This window comes from Nannospalax galili, unplaced genomic scaffold (assembly GCF_000622305.1).
Source record: "Nannospalax galili isolate Female #2095 unplaced genomic scaffold, S.galili_v1.0 scaffold701, whole genome shotgun sequence".
Lineage (NCBI taxonomy): Eukaryota > Metazoa > Chordata > Mammalia > Rodentia > Spalacidae > Nannospalax > Nannospalax galili.
The window spans coordinates 26,710-40,482 of record NW_008344990.1 but is presented as its reverse complement, the minus strand read 5'-3'; the positions used below and the strand labels follow the sequence as shown (position 1 = coordinate 40,482).

At 37.6% G+C, this 13,773-nt stretch overlaps 1 non-coding gene across 1 annotated transcript; it reads right to left on the bottom strand.

The window, feature by feature from the left end:
* Positions 1-13,360: 13,360 nt before the first annotated feature.
* Positions 13,361-13,551, bottom strand: LOC115071712. The gene has a single exon (XR_003850799.1). It is a non-coding gene; the product is annotated as a U2 spliceosomal RNA (small nuclear RNA).
* Positions 13,552-13,773: the final 222 nt, after the last annotated feature.

The following is a 13,773-nucleotide window of genomic DNA, read 5'->3' as shown; positions in this document are numbered from 1 at the left end:
ATATATTTTATTTATTATGCTTATTTTATGTAGATGTGTATTGCCTGCATGTATGTAAGAGCACCTATGTCATGAGATGCCTGTAGAGGTTAGAAGAGTCAGATCCTGTAAAACTGGAGTTATAGACTGTTGTTAGTTACCATGTGGGTGCTGGGAACTAAACCCAGGTCCTTTCCTAGAGCAGCCAGTGCTCTTAATCACTAAGCCATCTCTCCAGACCCTTATCCCTATTTTTTAAGATAATATATTTTGGGAGGAGATACTGGAGATAGACCCAAGGGGCTAGCAGATGTTAGGCATGTGCTCTACCAACAATCTCCATCCCCAGCCTATGGTATAACCTTCTTAATCTTTCAGAAGAGTTCCCAAGGCATTTTGCTATTGGCTTATTAATGGAATGGAAAGTTGATGCAATGTTGGTCACAAAACTAGATGACATTTTATTTTTAAAACTTAATTTTGGGATTCACATATAAATAGGATGTTTCTGAGCTTGTTCATATTACATAATATAATATCCTCCAACTTCATCTATTTTGCCACAAATAGCTGAATAGCAGCATTCCAATGTATACAACAAATTTTCTTTACCCATTCATGTTGCTGGATACATAGGTTGTTTTGATATTTGGCAATTGTGAATAATCTTGCAATAAACATGGAAGTGAGATGTCTTCCTATGTATTAATTTCATTTTCTTTGAGCCAGTACCCAGCAGAAGGATTATTGAATCATATACTTCTATTTTGAGTTGTTAAAGGCATCTTTACACTTTTCCATTGTGGCTGTGGTAATTTCTATTCCCACCAACAGTGTGTTGTTTTGCTTTCCCCACATTTTCACCAGTATTTATCTTTTGACTTTTTGATAATAGCCATTTTAACTGGAGAGAGGTGACACTTGATAGTGGTTTTGATTTTCATTTCATTGATTTGTGGTGACATTGATTTTTATTGTTTGTTCTCAAGCCTGTTAATTAGCAACACTCAGAAATGTTAATTTACACTAATGAGGGGATCTATTATGTAAGGCATTGCTGCATTTGAGCACTTTCTTTTAAAAATCAAAGGTGCCATTTGTAATTCATGCATCCTTAGCATCTTAAATTGTTATGATATGAATCTCTCTAAGATTCACTATTAAAGACTGTCAATTAACTTTTAAAAAACTTAATTTTTTCCATACTAAATGTTTCATTATTTTATTCTGTTCATTCCTCTTCCCATTAAGCATGCAAACACTGTCATAACCACCTTTGGTTTTACTTCTACGAGGTCATCAGGTAATGCATATATCCGTGCACCAATCTTCCAAGCAACTGAAATGGCATATTTAGCATTGTTTAGTTTTTCCTCATCAGAAAAGTTTTCTCTCTTGATCATTTCTGGATGAACTGCATTTGGTGCGATGGCATCTATTAAATCTAGCACAGGTAAACTTGTACTAATAAATTTATCCTTGAAGATGGAAATAAAAGTGCTTTTGTTTGTACTTTTTAGAGTCTGATTGACCCACTTAATAATAATATCATCATTTACTTTTTCACCTTCTCCAAGATCTGATAACACATTCAATGTGTATCTTCTCACCCAAGGAACAAGTTTTCTGATGGTATTTTCATATGTACCTACTTTTTGGTTTATCCATACACTCACCATCATTTAAGGGGTCTATGTTCTTCAGTCTTCTAGGGAACTTTCAACAGTGGCTTGGTTAGGAGTAGCTGAAAACCTGACAAAGATGAGGAACTGGCCTACTGGATCAGATCCAGTTATGTCTGCTCTTAATCCATAAGTCCTATCAACATCTTCTGCTTTGGCTATGGCTATGAGAAGAGGGTTACATTGCTGGAAACCACAATTTGAGTCTACAGACCCTTTTAGGCTATTTATTTTTGGAGAGGTTTATTTCAAGAATGAGGTGCCATCCACACATTGTAGGTTGTGGTCCACCAAACCTTAGACAATCACACATTAGACAACCCAAAGCATGGGGGTCCCCTATAGGTAGCATTTTGGAACTTGGTACAGAGGTGTTTATTTGAATTCCTGAGAGCCCCCTGGTTATGTATGTCGCTATAATTCAAAATCAACTGAGTATCTACACAGCTTGCTCTTCTTGGTGATGGTTATAGCACCAGGAACTTTCTACCATTCATCCAGCTACTTATTGCTCTAATGTCCTGAGCTGAACTATGCAGGCTCAGAACATTCATTATCACCTGAAGAGATTCATAGATCCTCTGAAAGTTAATTTTAGAGGTTATGCAGGTACCTTTTTAAAATCTCCAACCATTTTCCCCCTTCCCTTGGTTGGTATTCTGTGGTCCTTTAACATGGGTATGGGTCTGGCCCTTTTCTGCTGTCCTATGGCAGTTACTGTGATCAGGAGCACTTGATAGGGGCCTTCTCAGTCAGGCTGAAGCTTGTCGTTGTTCCAGGTCTTTTTTAGCACAACACTGTCAGGCTGGAACTGTTGAATTGCAGATTCCCAGGGCAGGGTATGAGCGAGAAGTTCTTTAAATCTAAGTGATAACAAAGTGGAGGAAAAGACCAGCATATATTTTTTGAGAATTTAGCTTTTATTCCCATTGTTAGAAGTTCAGTTCCCCTGTATAGATATGAGAAACCATACAATATCTCATGGGGAAATTTCCATGTCCTTTATTGGAGCAGTTCTAACACTGAGAAGGGCTATATTAGGAGGCATTTGATCCAGATGAGTTGTGTTTCTAAAATTAGTTATGTTTCTCAAGGATATCATTCATTCTTTCTATTCTTCCAGAAGAAAGGGGGTTCCATGAAATATGATAGTCCAAATTAATGTTCAAACTTTTCATGAGTCTCTGTATGGGAAATATAAATGCATTGCACTGTCTTCTCTATCAAAACATTAAATGAGACAAAGCTTCATCTTCAAAGAAGTTAATAAAAACACACCCTAGAAAAGCTCCCTTTCCCAGCCAGCATTTTTCTAAGATTTAAGTTTGTGTGCAAGGTTGCATCCTGTTCTTAACAGTTTCATTTTGCTCATCAACTGCACCATTTTTTAGCTGGCCATGTAAGAATGTGAGATCACTCTCTGACCATTCAGAGTGAGGCACAGGGCCCCTTTCCATTAGGAATAAAAACCCTTCAGGAACCTGCTGGATGTACTTGCTTCTTGGATTTAGGGCAGCTTTGCACCTTTCTGCAGAACTAAATATTTTGGCCTTGCCAGAATACCTTGGATTGTGTGGTCATTTTCTTGGGACCCCAGACACATTTCTAATATCTCTAACACCTTGGACTTAAATGGCTGGCATTGTCTGAATCTGTGTTTTCTCTAAGACCAAACTGAGGTGAGGTATGACCTGTTCTAAGATTATCTTGGCAACATTGCCATCAACAGCAGTTGTGAGAAGGAAAGCTTCTACTCATCCAGGAAGATAACACACTATTACAAGAAAATATTTTAGTCTCTCAATTTAAGCATTTCTGTGAAGTTTACAAGGAAACTTTGGAAGGGTCTTTGCCCACAAGAACTTCTGCCTGCAGTCTATTTCCTCACTACCTTGTTTCCCATTTGGCATATCACACATCACACACACACACATACACACAAGCACAAACACACACCACACACTTGTTTAGTGATTGTATAAATCTGCATAAAACTGTAATTTTTAAGTGTTGTATCATATATAGTCTGGGTCCCCAATGGCTTCCCTTGTGCAGAATAGACTCCAACTCACTCACAATGGGCTTATTAACCATGTCTCTCCCATCTGGGAGTACTCATCTTCCATATTCAGGTTGGATAGTTTCTCTTTGAATTAGTTCCCTTTTCTTCCTCCTGGGTGAAGGTAGGCCTCAATGTCATCTTAACAATACCTGGGATTAAACTGAACATCTTAATTTTCTTTTCAAGGGGTGCTTCTGTAGTGGTCTTTTCAGCAAATCTGTTCTACAACCTTTAAAGAGATTTCCTTCTTGTGACCATTTATGTGAACTCTAGCCAACTCAATTGGAAGTAAAAGAGTCATTTAATTATTTTCCCTTACTGTTCCATACTAATTTTTCTAGAGGTGTGTTATCACTCCAGACACATATATAGATTCAATATATAAAGTACTCTCCTGTCCTTCCAAGGGTTTTAAAGTTTGGTTATGTGCATATCGGTCACAAGCTAGGGTTGACCAGTTACTAGATTTTCTACCTCCCACAAACAAGGATTGGTTTTTCCCATGACCATTTTGTCTTTTTCCTTCAATTACTTGAGATGACCCATCTATGAATAACTTGAAATCATCTTGAAGGGGAACGTCACTCGGGTCTAGTCTGGCTTTAGTTTCCTATTTTATCAATTTGAGGCTGTTATGCTCTAGGAATTCTTGATTTCCTTCCCCTTCTACAGAAATCTCATTGGGCTTTGGGAGGCCTCTGGTTAAGATCAAATTATCTCTTTCTCCAAGTATTGCCTTGTATTTCAAGATCAAGGAGCCAGTCAGTCATTTCCCAGCTTTTTGATTTAAGATATTCCTAACTTGAAGCACCTTCTGTAAGAGTGCTGCCAAAGGTAAATTTTCTGTCTTCTACTAGCAGGGCAGTGGCTGCCACTATCTGTACATATTAAGGCCACCCTCTAGAGACAGAGACAAGGAGTTCAGAAATAAATGCCACTGGCTGCTTTTTCCCTCCTCAGACTTGGGTAAGCATCCCAAGGGCTGCACCTTGGTCCACTGATACAAATAAAAGAAAGGGTTTTTCTAAGGATGGAAGATATCTATCTATCTATCTATCTATCTATCTATCTATCTATCTATCATCTATCTATCTATATCTATATATCTATATCTATATCTATATATATAGATAGATATATAGATACATAGATATATATTTAGATTGGCTTACAGAGTATGGTCAGGGTAGTCCATCAATGATGTCTCACACTGGAAAGGCCGAGAATCTGGTAATTGCTCAGTCCCCAAGCCTGCATGTCTTAGCAGTCCAAATCTGATTCTGAAGGCATGGAAGATTCCTGAAGAGATGATCTTCTTCAGCCTAAGTTGGAAGCCAGAAGAAGTTGGTTCTAATGTCAGAAATGGAAGGTCACAGCAATAGGATGAATAAACTCATCAATGAGAATGAATGTTAAGAGTCAAAAAGCAAGTTTCCTTCTCCATGCCCTTTTATCTAGGCTGCTACCAAAAGGTGCCACCTACATTTAGGGTAGGTCATCCTACTTCAAACAATATGATTAAGAAATTTTCTCACAGGACTGCCCAGAGTCTTGTGTTTTAGTTGATTCCAGATCCAGTCAAGTTGATAGCCAAGATTAGCAATCACAGGATGTAAAGGTTTTGTTTCCTGAGCATGTGAATCAGTCCATAGTCTATAGTAACCTGTCAATCCCAGAAACTGTGAGCTTCCTCTTTGTCTTAGGCAAAGGTAAACTTGTTATAGCTGATATTCTTTCTGGAATGATTTTTCACTTGCTTTCACTTATCGAGTGTCCTAAACATCTGACTTCTATTTCTATGAACTGTAGATTAGTCCTAGAAACCCATAACCCCTTTTTCCTAAAAAAAATTTGAGGTCAATGCTTGTTTTGGACACTTGATCCTTCTCTCTAGAAACCAAAGACTTATCTATACATTGTAATAATTGCATTTTTCCTGTAGGTTAAGAGTCCTTAAATACCTTTTTCTACAATTTATCCTAAGAGATTTGGGACTTCTGTGAGGCCTTAAGGTGGAAATAGCCAGTGGTATTGCTGTTTCCTCTCATTTATAGAATTTCCCCCCTCAGTGGTAGAAACATCTCTCTCTGCTCTTTGAAGCTAAAGGACATGCCGAGAATACTTCCTTTAGATCTACCATACTAAATCATTTGCGATCATGTAGAATTTTGTTAATCAGTGCATATGAGTTAGGTACCACTGGGTGGTAGGCTTGGACAACTTGATTAACTTCTCTGAAATCCTAAACTACACATCCAGTTTCTTTGAACAATGGGGGTATTATAAGGTGACATATATTCTTCTCACAATCCAACCAGAATTAACCCTTCAACAACAAGTTGAACCTCTTTCCTTCCTTCAGAAGGAATATGATACTTCTTTTCTACAACTATTTTCAACTTGAATTGCTATAATTTTTAGGTTCCCTCCCCTTATTTCCATCTTTAGGCCATACCAAAAGGTTAACTTTTTTCACTTCCTCCTCAGTCAGGAGATTTGTGGTTACTTTTATTTGTTCATTATGGACACTTAAGCTTAGTTCCAAGCTTATAATCAGGTCACACTTTAATAGGTTGGTGCCTGCTTCAGGAACATATAAACTTCCTAATTTGTCTACCTCCTAATTTAACCAGCTTTATCCAAAAAACTGGAACTTGAAATTCCTCCACATTGACCCCTAAAATTAACAGCTTTTCTTTGGAAGTTTTGTTCCCCTGGGTTGATAAGATAAAGAGGTACTTGTAGCCCTAGAATTCATGAGGAAATTCGTTGCTTCATGTTCTAGTCTCATATTTATCAAGGGTTCCTTGTTGGACCCATCAAAAAGCATCCTGGGACATCATCTAGTTTTCATTGAACGTCATGAGAGAGATCATATTCCCTCTTAAAAAAAAAGTTACGGGTATTTTCTCTTAAAAATCCCTGGCTTCCCACATGTATAGCATCCACTAATCATCTACGGTTTTCCACTTGTACAGTTTCCTTATCCTTCTGCAAAGGTCTAGACCCTCTGTTTGTTCCTCCATAAGGACTCCTGGTATAGATTCTGTTTGATCACTTTCTCCACTATAGATACCACAATTTTCTGCTTCTGCCTTTCTTCTCCCTCCTTACCTGATCCTCCAGCAGTAAGTCCTTAACAGACTTTTCATTCCATCCATCTTCTCAAGGTTGTGTGTGTGTGTGTGTGTGTGTGTGTGTGTGTGTGTGTGTGTGATATTAGGGTAACTATTAATTGTAAAATGGATTTTGAGGAGACCCTGCCCATTGGACATTTAGATCAATCCTGGGGTACTTTCTCATCTGATCTCTAAGCCTCTACAGGAAAGCAGAGAGAGTCTCTTTCTCTAGCTGACTTTCAAGGCATCTGAAATGTTCTGTGACCTTGGTATAGATTCCTTAGCCAACTTAAAAATTAGTTGTCAGAGAATGGTCTGATTTCTACCTTGGAGATCATTGTTGTACCATCCTGGTCAGTACTTGGGAACATCTCTTCACCTGAACTGACCTATTCCCCTAGAGTGTCCTGCCTCTTCCAGGTGATAATGGCTGCTCTCCTTATCATGCTTCTTTCTTATATAAAGAGGATGTTTAGAATGGATATCATTTCTGTCCAGGTATAAAAACAGGAACCCAGCCATTCTTTCAGGAGGGGCCTCATGTCCTTCAAGTTCCCATTCAGCACTAGTGACTGGGATATTTACAAACCCAATTTTCCCTGGAACCATGGGGACCTCCCAAAGAGGGAATGTGTTTGAGGTCTGTTGCTTACAGAGAAAACAGAAATTCTGTAACTCCTTTTGACATTCTTTAAACTCTTTCCTAAGGCCTGAATAGGGGGCTTTGGAAGCCATTCAAATTGAACTTGCAATCCCTTAGCTGTCCCCTAAATTTCTGGTGGTTCTCTATCTTTCTAAACTTCACTACTTTGTACATGATAGGGATGTGGTAGGTAGAACAGGGGATCCCAGAACTCCTAGACTTTGTTTAAACATTACTTGTCCACATTCAAAGGGAACATGGAAGTTGACTCCTTCAACCAACAACCAGCATATTTCCCTCCCTCTAGCCCAAATCCTCATATGAGCCAAATTTTGGCCAACAGACTGAAAGCTGATGAACAAATTTCCTTGGCAAGATGAAATAACAAAATTTTATCATCCTTTGTTTCTCCATATCCTAGGTCTAGGGACTATCTTCTCAAAGTCTCAGCATTCTTCACCATGGGATATCTCAGGATTTTCTGAAAGGGTTTCCTTACTATCTTTCCCCTTTCTGTCCCTGAGGCTTGGATCCTTTGTTTCCCATTTTAGATTATTCCTGTGACTGACCTTTATCCCCAAAACTCACTCCAAAACAGATATCATGTGCACTAATCCTTCCTAGTGTTGCTTAACACCCACACCAGAAGTTTCTGACATTCTTATAGACTTGCATCATCCATCTCTGGTACACTGTTTTTCTTGTAGAAGAATAAAAATTTGGATTGGGACTCTTCCCTTCCTGGCGTTTCTCAACCCAGCAAATTGAGGTTCTTTGCACACCTCTTACACTAATTCAGTCACACACTCTTGCCCTCCAAAAATATCCAACCACCAAGATTCAATATTTCCTACCTTCATTCAAGCACAAAGTTATGTGGTTGCTGTCATTAAATTATCACCCTTCCAAATTCCCCCTGCATTGGTTTTGCATCTCTCAAATTATCTGGGGATTTTTCTGGAGTGCTGAGGAATGACAAAGGTCAGGTGAGTTGGCTACCCAAACAGGGCAAGGGATTCATCTTTGACTCTCCGGAGATGAATGAGTTCTCTTCCCCAATACAGAAATCTCTCCTAGGCCAAAAAATGTGAGAAATAAGATGCTTACTATGTAATAATTCAAGAGATTATAAGCAAAGAAAGTTAATTTTTTGTTTTTGCAGCATCAGGCACCAACCCAAACAAAAGAGAGAAAAAAAGCTGAAGGAAAAAAGACTGACCTGCAGATTTTGCACAAAACAGTGTTTTTTTGTTTGTTTGTTTTTTTAGTGTCCTAATTAAAAATTCCTGCCCTTATTTCCCCATTGGCTTGGTACTTCAAAGAGTTATAATCATCTTGATCTTCTAGTATAATCTACGCCCCCAAGTTCCCCATCTTCCTCCTATGCCTGATATATAGGCTCAGTCATATAGCTGACTTAATTTTTAAATTACAAGATAAACGGACAGGACCTAGGTGAGCAGGCACTAGCTGTTAGGGAAGTTGGTGGCACAGACTTCTTGTTCCTCTAATTCTTTAATGAGCTTTAACTTTCTCTAACATACTTTATACTGAAAATTAACCATTAATGTTTTATTTCTTACATCTCCATGGTATGTAGGATATAGAGTCCTTTGGGTATATGTCCTTGAGAGGTATAGCTGGATCATATGGCAATTCTATTTTTAGTTCATTGACCAACCTCCACTGATTTCCACAATATCTGTACCAGTTTATACTTCTGCCAACTGGGAATATAGGCTCCTCTTTCCCACATTTTCACCAGAAATTGTCATTTGTTTTCTTAATGATAGTCATTCTGACAAGGGTGAGATAGAATCTCAAAGTAGCTTTAACTTGCATTTCATTAATGGCTAAGACTATTCAATACTTTTTGAAATGTTTATTGGTCATTTGTGTTTCTTCTTTTGAGAACTGTCTGTTTAGTTCATTGACCCAGTAATTGTTTGACTTTTGTTGTTGTTTGCAGGTTTTTTACACATTCTAGGTATTAAACCTGTATCTTAAATATAGTTGACGAAAATTTTCTGATTCTCTAATATATCTGTTCACTCAGCTGACAATTTCTTTTGCTGTGCAGAAGCATTATAATTTGGGGTAATATTATTTATCAGTTCTTGGGGCTATATCCTGTGATATTTGGAAAGTTCTTGGATATGGCATTTCATTTTTAAAATATATTTTGGTAGTAGCTGTGGAAGACTATAAGTAAAAGCACCATGTTCCAAATAAAGCATTCTAAAACATTTCAATAGCTAAGGATTGTGTATATCTTACACTTGGATTTTTATCATAACTTCTATTAAATGTCTTTTGTAAAACTAAAACATAATACCAGGTAGCCAACTTTTCTAAGTGTCAATAGTAGTCCTTAAGTTTATTATCATTAATTTTGATTGCTAGCTTGGCAGGATCTAGAATGACCTAAGAGAAAAGCCTCTGGGCATATCTATGAGTGAGCTTTTAGATTGACTTATCTAAGGTGGAATGACCTATCCTAAATGTGTTTGGCAACATCCCATGGACTGGGATCCTAGAGGTAAATAAAAAGGAGAAAATAACTTCAGCAATAGCGTTCATTTCTCTCTGTGTATGACTATCGATACAGTGTGACCAGTCATCTTCCACTCCTGCTACCGTGCCTTGTCCACCATGGATTATATACAATAAAATTGTAAGTCAAAATACACCCTTTCTTCCTTAAATTCTTTCTTGTCTAGTATTTGATTACAGCAATCAGGAAAAGTAACTAATACATAAAATTGGTACTGAGGAGTGGGGGGCATTGCTGTGACAAATGTGGTCATGTGGTTCATAGACTTCTGAAACTGATTTGCAGGAGGAATGTGAAATATTTTGTAACTTCAGGCTAAAAAAGTCCTAAAATATTACAAGGAAAATAGAGCTTAATGGGTCCATTCTTTAGCCAAAATTTGAAGACCAAAAAGCTGAGAGAAATGTAGTCGATGGAGGCACAGCTCATAAGGCTTCAGAGGGGAATAAGGTGTCTATTGGCAGTGGGGACAGAAGCCATTCCTATTACATTCTGGCAAAGAATGACACTAAATTCTACTTATGTACCCAAAACCAAAAGGAGGCTGGATTCAAAACTAGTGGACTAATTTATTTGAGGAAAGTAAGATGAAGATAGTATAGCATTCTGGTTATGTCATGGTTGGTACTGGCTACTCTTATGCAGGTCTCTAGTAAAGAAGCAACAAATAGAGCAGAAAGATATGAAAAAAATGTGGTATTTGACAGGGAAGTGTTTAATCTGCAGACAAGGTAGATGCTGAGAAAGCAGCTGTAACTGTTAGAGAGACGAATATCATTAAAGAGAAATCTAGTGCCTCACACTAGGACAACAGACACAGTGCCCTGAGGGCAAGATCTCATCTATCCGAAGCTCCATCTTGTAAATATTCAAATTTATTTGAAAGGAGAACCAGAAGTGAGAATGCACTAAATGGCACACAGAGGATACCACAGCTATATGCCCAGCTGGCAGAACTTGACAGCAATATCATGTGGTACTATTTTTGCATGTATTAAAGATACAATATTGGGGACTGGAGAGATGGCTCAGGGGTTAAGAGAACTAGCTGCTCTTCCAGAGGACCTGGTTTGGTTCCCAGCATCCATATGGCAGCTAGCAACCATCCTTAACTCCAGTTCCAAGGAATATGAAAACCTCTTCTGCCTCCATGGGCACTGCATGACGCAGGTGCACTTACATATATGCAGATAAAACACACATACACATAAAATAAATAAATAATAAATAAATATAGAAGATTGAGGGGGGCATGGAGTTTTGAACCAATGTTCAAAAGAATCACTGAGGCCAGACAATGTGTGGAATGTTTGGAGAACCTGCAAAGAGGCCTTGAGGACACTGCATGAAAATGTGAAGATAAAGTCCAAGCTGCAATGTGTTGAAGATGCCAGAAGCATGTAATGCTCACTGAGAAAAGTTGCGGGCACACAGTGGAGCCACCTAAGAGACAGGCGCTTCCTTTCCCTCTAGACGTAACTGAGGAAGCCTAGTCATTCTGGGACAAATTGGAAAATATACCGAGACCATATGCACAAGGCCCATCCAAGTTCAAATCCAGACAAAATCCCTGCATAGACATGGTGACAAGAGTAAGAAACGCCAACAAAACTTAAGGAACTTTTGACAATCAATGGTTTCTGGGAGTGGGAGAGACAGTCTTTTTTAGGGATGGGACTCTTGGGAGGTTAATCAGGCTCCAGTCGATGGACCCATGGTGAAGGACATTTGGGGACTCTAATTAGACTCTATAGGCCTTATACATATTATATATATGTGTGTGTATGCATATATAATAGAGTACATTAAATTGGGTGGGGGGCAATAACAGGAGGTGTGGTTTGAGGAAGGGATTTAAATATATTACATATCATACAAATTATATTGTTTGACAATAGCAAACGTTCAAAAATATAAAATTTTAAAGAGAAATAAATAGTATGCAAATAAAGCAAATAGCTGAGTAAAGTAAATTTAAAGATTCAAGCTCAGTAGCTTTCCTCATATTTGAAATTTTAACCTGAAGCTCAGAGATAAAAAAGATAGTGCATTAGAGATGACCAGCAACTTTCTACATCACCACAAATCTGAAATAAATTACTTTTTGCATTACTATAAGAAAATATCTAACAGCTTCAAGTCAAAAATTAACCAGTATAGAGTTAGAGACAAGGTGAAATCTAGACATATAGAATTTTGTATTTGTAAATAAAATAGCAGGCATCATCATAGTGTAATGGGTAATGTGGTAGGGAATGGAAGCCCTCTTAGTGGGACTAAAAGAAAAGAAAACTATAAAAAGAGAGAGAAGGAAAAGTTAGGAAATGTCAACAGGTGCTCCAGCTGAAATTTTACAAAAGTAAAGATTTACATGGTAGACCTACATACTATGCAAGAGAAAAATCTGGAGAATTATTGTGATGTGCTTTCCTAACTTGCCAGGATCTTCATCACAGGTATGTTAAACTGGAAGAAGTCTTCAATTTAATCCTCAACTGGGAATAGCAAAAGTTGCTATATTTTTATATCTCTAAACTCCAAATCCTCTGTATTCCCCATCTACCATACACAAATCAAGGGAAACAAAGCAGTCCAAGAGATAGGGACATTACAATGAAATTGACTCAGATTTACAATTGTAAATATACCTTGTTGAAGTATGTACTGCAAAGAAGAAATAAGCTAGAAAGCGGACAACTGTCATGGAAGTGCTGTACATATGGTAAAAGAAGAAGGCTCAGTATTGAATGTAAATAAAATAAGGAGTCCTGAAGATCCATGGACAGAATAGATGTATGGAAAATTGAACCCCCAGGACTCCTGAATAAGGAAGCAATATGGCATTGTGACCACAAGGGAGCAAAAGCAGTAAGGGCACAACTGAAGGGGGCCAACTTGAGGTAGGCTTTTAAAGAGAATTCAACCCATCAAGGAACATGGACAGAGTCTGTAAATAGTCCTTTCTGGTCTGACCTGTTTGTATTCCAGAGGTAAGCAGCTACTACCCTATTTACACACTAAACTACAAAAGACAACCCTGAGGGTAAAAAACTCATACTCATTTCATTAGGGAAGAAATAGTCACTGTTGTATTATTTTTCTATATTTCATTGATTTTATTATTTTAAATTTTTTGTTGTTTCATAATTCTTTTATATTTCTCTGTACTTGAATGAGTTCTCTCTTATAATGTATTCACATATACTTTTCATTCATTCCTATATTATTTTCTTATCTTTTCTCCATTTCAGTTATCTTTAATTCTTAATTATTAATATCTTTGGCTTTAACAATTCTTTCTATTTTTTTAGATATCCCCTGAGGGGATGCACCATTCCTGGAGGTACTGCAATACCAGGTCGATGCGTGGAGTGGACAGAGCAAGCTCCTATTCCAACTCCTAGTTCCAAAAATCCATTTAATATATTGTCCTCAGATAGAGGACATATCAGATATTAAACTGATAAGAACAGATACTACACTTGATCTTAGCCAAAAGGCCAAGAAACTTTAATAATTTTTAAGCTCGTGTACAATTATAGGTTGCTTGTTTTCTAACTTCATCAAGGATATGTAGTTAATGTGCATAATCACTTTTTCTACATTTAAGAATTTTGATTTTTGTTAAAGTATTGTTTTTGTTACTGCTTTTTCCACTCTAAGTGGTAATGGGAATCACAAGCCCATGAGAAAGCTTTTCACTAAGAAGACTTCCATAAGATGCTGGAAGGGTA